Source organism: Formica exsecta, unplaced genomic scaffold (genome assembly GCF_003651465.1).
Source record: "Formica exsecta isolate Colony F162 unplaced genomic scaffold, ASM365146v1 scaffold235, whole genome shotgun sequence".
In the NCBI taxonomy this organism is placed as follows: Eukaryota; Metazoa; Arthropoda; class Insecta; order Hymenoptera; family Formicidae; genus Formica; species Formica exsecta.
The window spans coordinates 95562-107268 of NW_021849633.1; the positions used below are offsets into that span (position 1 = coordinate 95562).

At 36.0% G+C, this 11707-nt stretch overlaps 1 protein-coding gene across 3 annotated transcripts in view; it reads left to right on the plus strand.

Annotated features, from left to right (window-relative positions):
- LOC115235810 (adenylate cyclase type 6) overlaps positions 1–11707 on the plus strand; it is a 136748-nt gene that overhangs the window by 2408 nt on the left and 122633 nt on the right. The window lies entirely within an intron of this gene.

The window sequence follows — 11707 nt, forward strand, 5'->3', positions numbered from 1 at the left end:
ATGTTTTTGTTGTAATTTATTATGTCTGTCTTTTCTCATTTATTCTCTCAGCATTTTATTCTGAATTTTTTGGTTGATGTTGAAATCGTAATTAAATTTGTTGTATTAAAGGGACCCTTTTCCCGTTAATAAATAAATAAATAAATAAATAATTATAATATTACAAAGTGTGTGGAATTAATCGCGCCCAATGAACGACATAATAAACGAGGCGAGATTAAAATTTCATTCTTGCTGCGCAGCGGCAGCAGCGGCAAAATAAAAATGCGACAAAATAAAAGTACCGGCCGTAGTCGGATAACTTGTAAGGGAACATCGTGGCTTAGCGACGAATTAATTAATTATCAAAGCCGCCGACGCCGTCGCGACACTGTTAAATCGAGGCTATAGCTCGACGGTCGGTTGGCGGCCAACCTCGTTAGTGACGTGACATACTAATTGAGCTCGTGAATAATAATTATGATTGGTGGCGCGGAGACGTGTCAGCTCGCATCATGGAGCCGTGCTCGCTGTATGTTAATTCGGGCTGCGTCGTTGTTGTTATCCTCGCGAAACGTCGGGACACATCTTATCGTCCCATCTAATCCACCAGACCGCGAAATCTCCACGGAATAAATTACTGTGTATTATATGTATATGCCCGTCGCTATCATACATTTTACATTCGCATATATCACGTTCGATTACTAATCGATAGCCCGATATAACGCGGTGGCACGAGTTATCTAGGCCTGTGATACGATATTGTTTCATCTCACAATTCGATAATTAACCCCTCGCGCATTCGACCGTTCGTTATGACGATATAATTCTGCATTTCTAATAACAGATACGTATATAATTTGGTATTGTTCTTCTTCGAAATGTAACTGAAATTAATCTATAATTCTTCGCGCAAAACATCAAATTATCTATTTTTGTTCCCCGCGATGGTTTATTTAGTAAAATGACGTTGCAGCTGGAATTTAAATGAAGATCGTAGATTTTACAAAACTCATCCTTTCAATAATACTTGAATACTTGCATTATAAATATATGGGCGCGATTCGTGAAGAATTTAGATTCTTTCGTTAAAAAATCACAACACGATTCCGAAGAGATAAGTCTTTTTCTTTCCCGCGATGGCTTATTAAATGACGTTGCAGCTGGAACTTGAATGAAGATCGTAGATTTTACGAAACTGATCCATTCAATAATACTTGAATACTTGCATTATAAATATATGGGCGCGATTCGTGAAGAATTTAGATTCTTTCGTTAAAAAATCACAACACGATTCCGAAGAGATAAGTCTTTTTCTTTCCCGCGATGGCTTATTAAATGACGTTGCAGCTGGGATTTGAATGAAGATCGTAGATTTTACAAAACTGATCCATTCAATAATACTTGAAAATTCTTGGATTATTTATAGACATATAGGCGCGATTCGTGAAGATTTTAAATCCTTTCGTTAAAAAATTATGACACGATTCCGAGGAGATAAGCCTGCGAGAGGCAAACGGGAAGAAGGGAAACACGTGAGCAATGGCAAGTACCAGTTGTAACCAGTCCTGTTCGTTCCGCCAGGAGCAAATTATAGTCGCGAGGGACATTCCATTACATGCGTAATTATAAACTTGCACGAGGACGCGCGATGGTCGCTTGTGAAAGCTACGGGACTCTCCAAACGCGCGCAGGCACGTGTGCGCGAGTTCTAATTAATTCTTAATTAAGTAATACGACTAACGAGCGTGCGGAAACATGAAACATATCGCGTTATGTAACTTTCGAAATTCCAATCCTAATAATACACACGAGAAATCCATTCTCCCGTCGTCCGAAGAGATTCTTTTTCTTTTCCGCGATGGCTTATTAAATGACGTTGCAGCTGGGATTTGAATGAAGATCGTAGATTTTACAAAACTGATCCATTCAATAATACTTGAATACTTGCATTATAAATATATGGGCGCGATTCGTGAAGAATTTAGATTCTTTCGTTAAAAAATCACAACACGATTCCGAAGAGATAAGTCTTTTTCTTTTCCGCGATGGCTTATTAAATGACGTTGCAGCTGGGATTTGAATGAAGATCGTAGATTTTACAAAACTGATCCATTCAATAATACTTGAATACTTGCATTATAAATATATGGGCGCGATTCGTGAAGAATTTAGATTCTTTCGTTAAAAAATCACAACACGATTCCGAAGAGATAAGTCTTTTTCTTTCCCGCGATGGCTTATTAAATGACGTTGCAGCTGGAACTTGAATGAAGATCGTAGATTTTACGAAACTGATCCATTCAATAATACTTGAAAATTCTTGGATTATTTATAGACATATAGGCGCGATTCGTGAAGATTTTAAATCCTTTCGTTAAAAAATTATGACACGATTCCGAGGAGATAAGCCTGCGAGAGGCAAACGGGAAGAAGGGAAACACGTGAGCAATGGCAAGTACCAGTTGTAACCAGTCCTGTTCGTTCCGCCAGGAGCAAATTATAGTCGCGAGGGACATTCCATTACATGCGTAATTATAAACTTGCACGAGGACGCGCGATGGTCGCTTGTGAAAGCTACGGGATTCTCCAAACGCGCAGGCACGTGTGCGCGAGTTCTAATTAATTCTTAATTAAGTAATACGACTAACGAGCGTGCGGAAACATGAAACATATCGCGTTATGTAACTTTCGAAATTCCGATCCTAATAATACACACGAGAAATCCATTCTCCCGTCGTATCTTATCGATGGATCTTCCATCTCATTCAACGATAGCGCTTTCGCGGTTTTCTATTATGAAAATAATTTCCGAAACGAAGGAATATCCCGAAAATATCCTCGATTCAAAATTTAATCGCAACTCTCGATACATCGTATAAAAATCGTCCGATTAATATTCAAAATCCAGAAACGAAATCCAGGAACGAAATTCGGTTACGTTATACGATCGCGTGCGTATCGGGAGATTAGGAACTCGCCGCGGTATTTAACATCTCGGCTCGCGGGAGCTTCGTGTAACTTGTAATTTAGCAGGGTACCGCATTAAGGGGATACTACGAACGAAGGAAATGCTTAAATCGCCGTATGTTCGGCCTCTCGGATACGACGAGATAAAATTCGCCCCGCGCGCCGTCCATCGAGGGGTTAACTGCTCTACCTAAACTCGTACTCGGAACTCGCATTTATCATAATCGTGACGCCTTTATCTGCGAGTCTAGGGTTAAGTGGAATGGACCTGACGTGTCCGGGGCGGATACGCCCTGCGAGCACGAATGCCCCGTGTTTCGATTAAGGATTAACATCGTTTAACAGAAACGGTTGTTGACCCTCGATATCGCCTCGAAGCGCTGTTTATCCGTGATTACACTTTACGATAATGCATCCCGACGCACGTCTGACACGCGCGCGACATTATCACTGTTCACAAATTACTTTCGTTTAATCGGCAATATATGTTTCGGCCATTTTTTCGGTAATATATTTAAATATATTTTAAATATCTTTGAAATGAGAGAGAGAGAGAGAGAGTAGGATATGGCAAATTCTACCATCGTGAAATCAGCGATATTTGAACAGGCTGTTTGAATTTTTTATTGATTCGGTGGCACTTTTTAATATCATTGGATTTGGAACGAAAAGCTTTTTGAAATAGCGAGGGAATAATCCAATATCAAGGAATATTATTCATACGAAAAAAATGCGCTTATTAAAAATGCATCAATGCACAATTTATGGGATATATTATTAGTCTTTTCTGAAAAAAACATATTAATTATTATACTTGGAAGATGTACGCGCAATTATGATCATGATTAACCATTCAATAATACTTGAATACTTGCATTATAAATATATGGGCGCGATTCGTGAAGAATTTAGATTCTTTCGTTAAAAAATCACAACACGATTCCGAAGAGATAAGTCTTTTTCTTTTCCGCGATGGCTTATTAAATGACGTTGCAGCTGGGATTTGAATGAAGATCGTAGATTTTACAAAACTGATCCATTCAATAATACTTGAATACTTGCATTATAAATATATGGGCGCGATTCGTGAAGAATTTAGATTCTTTCGTTAAAAAATCACAACACGATTCCGAAGAGATAAGTCTTTTTCTTTTCCGCGATGGCTTATTAAATGACGTTGCAGCTGGGATTTGAATGAAGATCGTAGATTTTACAAAACTGATCCATTCAATAATACTTGAATACTTGCATTATAAATATATGGGCGCGATTCGTGAAGAATTTAGATTCTTTCGTTAAAAAATCACAACACGATTCCGAAGAGATAAGTCTTTTTCTTTTCCGCGATGGCTTATTAAATGACGTTGCAGCTGGGATTTGAATGAAGATCGTAGATTTTACAAAACTGATCCATTCAATAATACTTGAATACTTGCATTATAAATATATGGGCGCGATTCGTGAAGAATTTAGATTCTTTCGTTAAAAAATCACAACACGATTCCGAAGAGATAAGTCTTTTTCTTTTCCGCGATGGCTTATTAAATGACGTTGCAGCTGGGATTTGAATGAAGATCGTAGATTTTACAAAACTGATCCATTCAATAATACTTGAATACTTGCATTATAAATATATGGGCGCGATTCGTGAAGAATTTAGATTCTTTCGTTAAAAAATCACAACACGATTCCGAAGAGATAAGTCTTTTTCTTTTCCGCGATGGCTTATTAAATGACGTTGCAGCTGGGATTTGAATGAAGATCGTAGATTTTACAAAACTGATCCATTCAATAATACTTGAATACTTGCATTATAAATATATGGGCGCGATTCGTGAAGAATTTAGATTCTTTCGTTAAAAAATCACAACACGATTCCGAAGAGATAAGTCTTTTTCTTTTCCGCGATGGCTTATTAAATGACGTTGCAGCTGGGATTTGAATGAAGATCGTAGATTTTACAAAACTGATCCATTCAATAATACTTGAATACTTGCATTATAAATATATGGGCGCGATTCGTGAAGAATTTAGATTCTTTCGTTAAAAAATCACAACACGATTCCGAAGAGATAAGTCTTTTTCTTTTCCGCGATGGCTTATTAAATGACGTTGCAGCTGGGATTTGAATGAAGATCGTAGATTTTACAAAACTGATCCATTCAATAATACTTGAATACTTGCATTATAAATATATGGGCGCGATTCGTGAAGAATTTAGATTCTTTCGTTAAAAAATCACAACACGATTCCGAAGAGATAAGTCTTTTTCTTTTCCGCGATGGCTTATTAAATGACGTTGCAGCTGGGATTTGAATGAAGATCGTAGATTTTACAAAACTGATCCATTCAATAATACTTGAATACTTGCATTATAAATATATGGGCGCGATTCGTGAAGAATTTAGATTCTTTCGTTAAAAAATCACAACACGATTCCGAAGAGATAAGTCTTTTTCTTTTCCGCGATGGCTTATTAAATGACGTTGCAGCTGGGATTTGAATGAAGATCGTAGATTTTACAAAACTGATCCATTCAATAATACTTGAATACTTGCATTATAAATATATGGGCGCGATTCGTGAAGAATTTAGATTCTTTCGTTAAAAAATCACAACACGATTCCGAAGAGATAAGTCTTTTTCTTTTCCGCGATGGCTTATTAAATGACGTTGCAGCTGGGATTTGAATGAAGATCGTAGATTTTACAAAACTGATCCATTCAATAATACTTGAATACTTGCATTATAAATATATGGGCGCGATTCGTGAAGAATTTAGATTCTTTCGTTAAAAAATCACAACACGATTCCGAAGAGATAAGTCTTTTTCTTTTCCGCGATGGCTTATTAAATGACGTTGCAGCTGGGATTTGAATGAAGATCGTAGATTTTACAAAACTGATCCATTCAATAATACTTGAATACTTGCATTATAAATATATGGGCGCGATTCGTGAAGAATTTAGATTCTTTCGTTAAAAAATCACAACACGATTCCGAAGAGATAAGTCTTTTTCTTTTCCGCGATGGCTTATTAAATGACGTTGCAGCTGGGATTTGAATGAAGATCGTAGATTTTACAAAACTGATCCATTCAATAATACTTGAATACTTGCATTATAAATATATGGGCGCGATTCGTGAAGAATTTAGATTCTTTCGTTAAAAAATCACAACACGATTCCGAAGAGATAAGTCTTTTTCTTTTCCGCGATGGCTTATTAAATGACGTTGCAGCTGGGATTTGAATGAAGATCGTAGATTTTACAAAACTGATCCATTCAATAATACTTGAATACTTGCATTATAAATATATGGGCGCGATTCGTGAAGAATTTAGATTCTTTCGTTAAAAAATCACAACACGATTCCGAAGAGATAAGTCTTTTTCTTTTCCGCGATGGCTTATTAAATGACGTTGCAGCTGGGATTTGAATGAAGATCGTAGATTTTACAAAACTGATCCATTCAATAATACTTGAATACTTGCATTATAAATATATGGGCGCGATTCGTGAAGAATTTAGATTCTTTCGTTAAAAAATCACAACACGATTCCGAAGAGATAAGTCTTTTTCTTTTCCGCGATGGCTTATTAAATGACGTTGCAGCTGGGATTTGAATGAAGATCGTAGATTTTACAAAACTGATCCATTCAATAATACTTGAATACTTGCATTATAAATATATGGGCGCGATTCGTGAAGAATTTAGATTCTTTCGTTAAAAAATCACAACACGATTCCGAAGAGATAAGTCTTTTTCTTTTCCGCGATGGCTTATTAAATGACGTTGCAGCTGGGATTTGAATGAAGATCGTAGATTTTACAAAACTGATCCATTCAATAATACTTGAATACTTGCATTATAAATATATGGGCGCGATTCGTGAAGAATTTAGATTCTTTCGTTAAAAAATCACAACACGATTCCGAAGAGATAAGTCTTTTTCTTTTCCGCGATGGCTTATTAAATGACGTTGCAGCTGGGATTTGAATGAAGATCGTAGATTTTACAAAACTGATCCATTCAATAATACTTGAATACTTGCATTATAAATATATGGGCGCGATTCGTGAAGAATTTAGATTCTTTCGTTAAAAAATCACAACACGATTCCGAAGAGATAAGTCTTTTTCTTTTCCGCGATGGCTTATTAAATGACGTTGCAGCTGGGATTTGAATGAAGATCGTAGATTTTACAAAACTGATCCATTCAATAATACTTGAATACTTGCATTATAAATATATGGGCGCGATTCGTGAAGAATTTAGATTCTTTCGTTAAAAAATCACAACACGATTCCGAAGAGATAAGTCTTTTTCTTTTCCGCGATGGCTTATTAAATGACGTTGCAGCTGGGATTTGAATGAAGATCGTAGATTTTACAAAACTGATCCATTCAATAATACTTGAATACTTGCATTATAAATATATGGGCGCGATTCGTGAAGAATTTAGATTCTTTCGTTAAAAAATCACAACACGATTCCGAAGAGATAAGTCTTTTTCTTTTCCGCGATGGCTTATTAAATGACGTTGCAGCTGGGATTTGAATGAAGATCGTAGATTTTACAAAACTGATCCATTCAATAATACTTGAATACTTGCATTATAAATATATGGGCGCGATTCGTGAAGAATTTAGATTCTTTCGTTAAAAAATCACAACACGATTCCGAAGAGATAAGTCTTTTTCTTTTCCGCGATGGCTTATTAAATGACGTTGCAGCTGGGATTTGAATGAAGATCGTAGATTTTACAAAACTGATCCATTCAATAATACTTGAATACTTGCATTATAAATATATGGGCGCGATTCGTGAAGAATTTAGATTCTTTCGTTAAAAAATCACAACACGATTCCGAAGAGATAAGTCTTTTTCTTTTCCGCGATGGCTTATTAAATGACGTTGCAGCTGGGATTTGAATGAAGATCGTAGATTTTACAAAACTGATCCATTCAATAATACTTGAATACTTGCATTATAAATATATGGGCGCGATTCGTGAAGAATTTAGATTCTTTCGTTAAAAAATCACAACACGATTCCGAAGAGATAAGTCTTTTTCTTTTCCGCGATGGCTTATTAAATGACGTTGCAGCTGGGATTTGAATGAAGATCGTAGATTTTACAAAACTGATCCATTCAATAATACTTGAATACTTGCATTATAAATATATGGGCGCGATTCGTGAAGAATTTAGATTCTTTCGTTAAAAAATCACAACACGATTCCGAAGAGATAAGTCTTTTTCTTTTCCGCGATGGCTTATTAAATGACGTTGCAGCTGGGATTTGAATGAAGATCGTAGATTTTACAAAACTGATCCATTCAATAATACTTGAATACTTGCATTATAAATATATGGGCGCGATTCGTGAAGAATTTAGATTCTTTCGTTAAAAAATCACAACACGATTCCGAAGAGATAAGTCTTTTTCTTTTCCGCGATGGCTTATTAAATGACGTTGCAGCTGGGATTTGAATGAAGATCGTAGATTTTACAAAACTGATCCATTCAATAATACTTGAATACTTGCATTATAAATATATGGGCGCGATTCGTGAAGAATTTAGATTCTTTCGTTAAAAAATCACAACACGATTCCGAAGAGATAAGTCTTTTTCTTTTCCGCGATGGCTTATTAAATGACGTTGCAGCTGGGATTTGAATGAAGATCGTAGATTTTACAAAACTGATCCATTCAATAATACTTGAATACTTGCATTATAAATATATGGGCGCGATTCGTGAAGAATTTAGATTCTTTCGTTAAAAAATCACAACACGATTCCGAAGAGATAAGTCTTTTTCTTTTCCGCGATGGCTTATTAAATGACGTTGCAGCTGGGATTTGAATGAAGATCGTAGATTTTACAAAACTGATCCATTCAATAATACTTGAAAATTCTTGGATTATTTATAGACATATAGGCGCGATTCGTGAAGATTTTAAATCCTTTCGTTAAAAAATTATGACACGATTCCGAGGAGATAAGCCTGCGAGAGGCAAACGGGAAGAAGGGAAACACGTGAGCAATGGCAAGTACCAGTTGTAACCAGTCCTGTTCGTTCCGCCAGGAGCAAATTATAGTCGCGAGGGACATTCCATTACATGCGTAATTATAAACTTGCACGAGGACGCGCGATGGTCGCTTGTGAAAGCTACGGGACTCTCCAAACGCGCGCAGGCACGTGTGCGCGAGTTCTAATTAATTCTTAATTAAGTAATACGACTAACGAGCGTGCGGAAACATGAAACATATCGCGTTATGTAACTTTCGAAATTCCAATCCTAATAATACACACGAGAAATCCATTCTCCCGTCGTATCTTATCGATGGATCTTCCATCTCATTCAACGATAGCGCTTTCGCGGTTTTCTATTATGAAAATAATTTCCGAAACGAAGGAATATCCCGAAAATATCCTCGATTCAAAATTTAATCGCAACTCTCGATACATCGTATAAAAATCGTCCGATTAATATTCAAAATCCAGAAACGAAATCCAGGAACGAAATTCGGTTACGTTATACGATCGCGTGCGTATCGGGAGATTAGGAACTCGCCGCGGTATTTAACATCTCGGCTCGCGGGAGCTTCGTGTAACTTGTAATTTAGCAGGGTACCGCATTAAGGGGATACTACGAACGAAGGAAATGCTTAAATCGCCGTATGTTCGGCCTCTCGGATACGACGAGATAAAATTCGCCCCGCGCGCCGTCCATCGAGGGGTTAACTGCTCTACCTAAACTCGTACTCGGAACTCGCATTTATCATAATCGTGACGCCTTTATCTGCGAGTCTAGGGTTAAGTGGAATGGACCTGACGTGTCCGGGGCGGATACGCCCTGCGAGCACGAATGCCCCGTGTTTCGATTAAGGATTAACATCGTTTAACAGAAACGGTTGTTGACCCTCGATATCGCCTCGAAGCGCTGTTTATCCGTGATTACACTTTACGATAATGCATCCCGACGCACGTCTGACACGCGCGCGACATTATCACTGTTCACAAATTACTTTCGTTTAATCGGCAATATATGTTTCGGCCATTTTTTCGGTAATATATTCAAATATATTTTAAATATCTTTGAAATGAGAGAGAGAGAGAGAGAGTAGGATATGGCAAATTCTACCATCGTGAAATCAGCGATATTTGAACAGGCTGTTTGAATTTTTTATTGATTCGGTGGCACTTTTTAATATCATTGGATTTGGAACGAAAAGCTTTTTGAAATAGCGAGGGAATAATCCAATATCAAGGAATATTATTCATACGAAAAAAATGCGCTTATTAAAAATGCATCAATGCACAATTTATGGGATATATTATTAGTCTTTTCTGAAAAAAACATATTAATTATTATACTTGGAAGATGTACGCGCAATTATGATCATGATTAAGAATAATCCGGATGCTGTTTTTTAAACTTTTTCAATTTCATTTACAGTATTCGAAAGATTAATATTTAAGTGATAGATACCATTATCTATACAGCTCGGAATGATTTGACTTTGACAGTTCGTAAATGAGTTCTGTCCATTGCAAGCTCCCGTTGGCAGCTTTCTCGTATCGTATAACAAAATTCTATGGTACTGCTGCTGCCAGTGATGGTGCACGAAGATAATATATTAATTTAAATGTGATATATTGATTCAATCGCATCCTTCACTATCTTATGATCGAATATACATGATATTTCTTCAAATTTCTAGAAATGGCAATTCGATCCTTTTCGACTGCGTTTATTCGATTCTTATTCGATGGAAATTCACGCAAATCTGCAAATTATTTCTAAAAATGACATGTTCTCTATTCGTGTAAAATTTGATTTTATTTATTTGGATCGGTGCGCGTATCGTTGAAACATTTTTTTATGAGCGAGAAGTATTAACTGCGCAAGCTGCTTCGTAAAAACCATTTACGCCGGGAATATTTTTTAAAATGCTCGATAAAACAACGAATTTCCGTTAGCATTTATTATATATTACGCAAATCGTGCTATGCTATATTATCTTCGTTATTTCGATATAATGCAAGAAAGAAAAATAACTTGCATAGCGCGGAAAACTCTTCGCAAAACTCAATCATATACTTGTATCGAGCCATTCGAATTCGTTTGATTAAAAGCCAAGTACTTTTAATTTGTTACATGCGTGCAATTTGTTGCAATGTTCGATACATGTGAATGAAATAAAGTGCGGAGATGAAACGTGACGCGAATAGTTTCTTCGCGACAGCGATGCAATTAATTAATGAAAGTATCTTTATTATATTCAATTAAAACTTTCTATTTCCTTATGATCATTACGAAATCAATTCTCCTCGCTTTAATGAAATTATCTTGTTTTCAAACTTCATGTGATTATCTATATAAACTCTCGTTTTTTCTTCAATTTCTTAATGTCATTTATTTCTGCACGAGTTTTTTCAAAAAATAGCTACCGATCAATAAGAGTCAACCGAGTTATTGCACCGGTGAAATTATCATATTTTAAATTTAATATATATTTATATCTCTAGAATTTATTTAATGAAATGTATAATATATTTGAATGATAGAATTTCTTAATTTCTGCACGAGTTTTTTCAAAAAATAGCTACCGATCAATAAGAGTCAACCGAGTTATTGCACCGGTGAAATTATCATATTTATCATATTTTATATATTTATATCTCTAGAATTTATTTAATGAAATGTATAATATATTTGAATGATAGAATGAAAACAGAATATA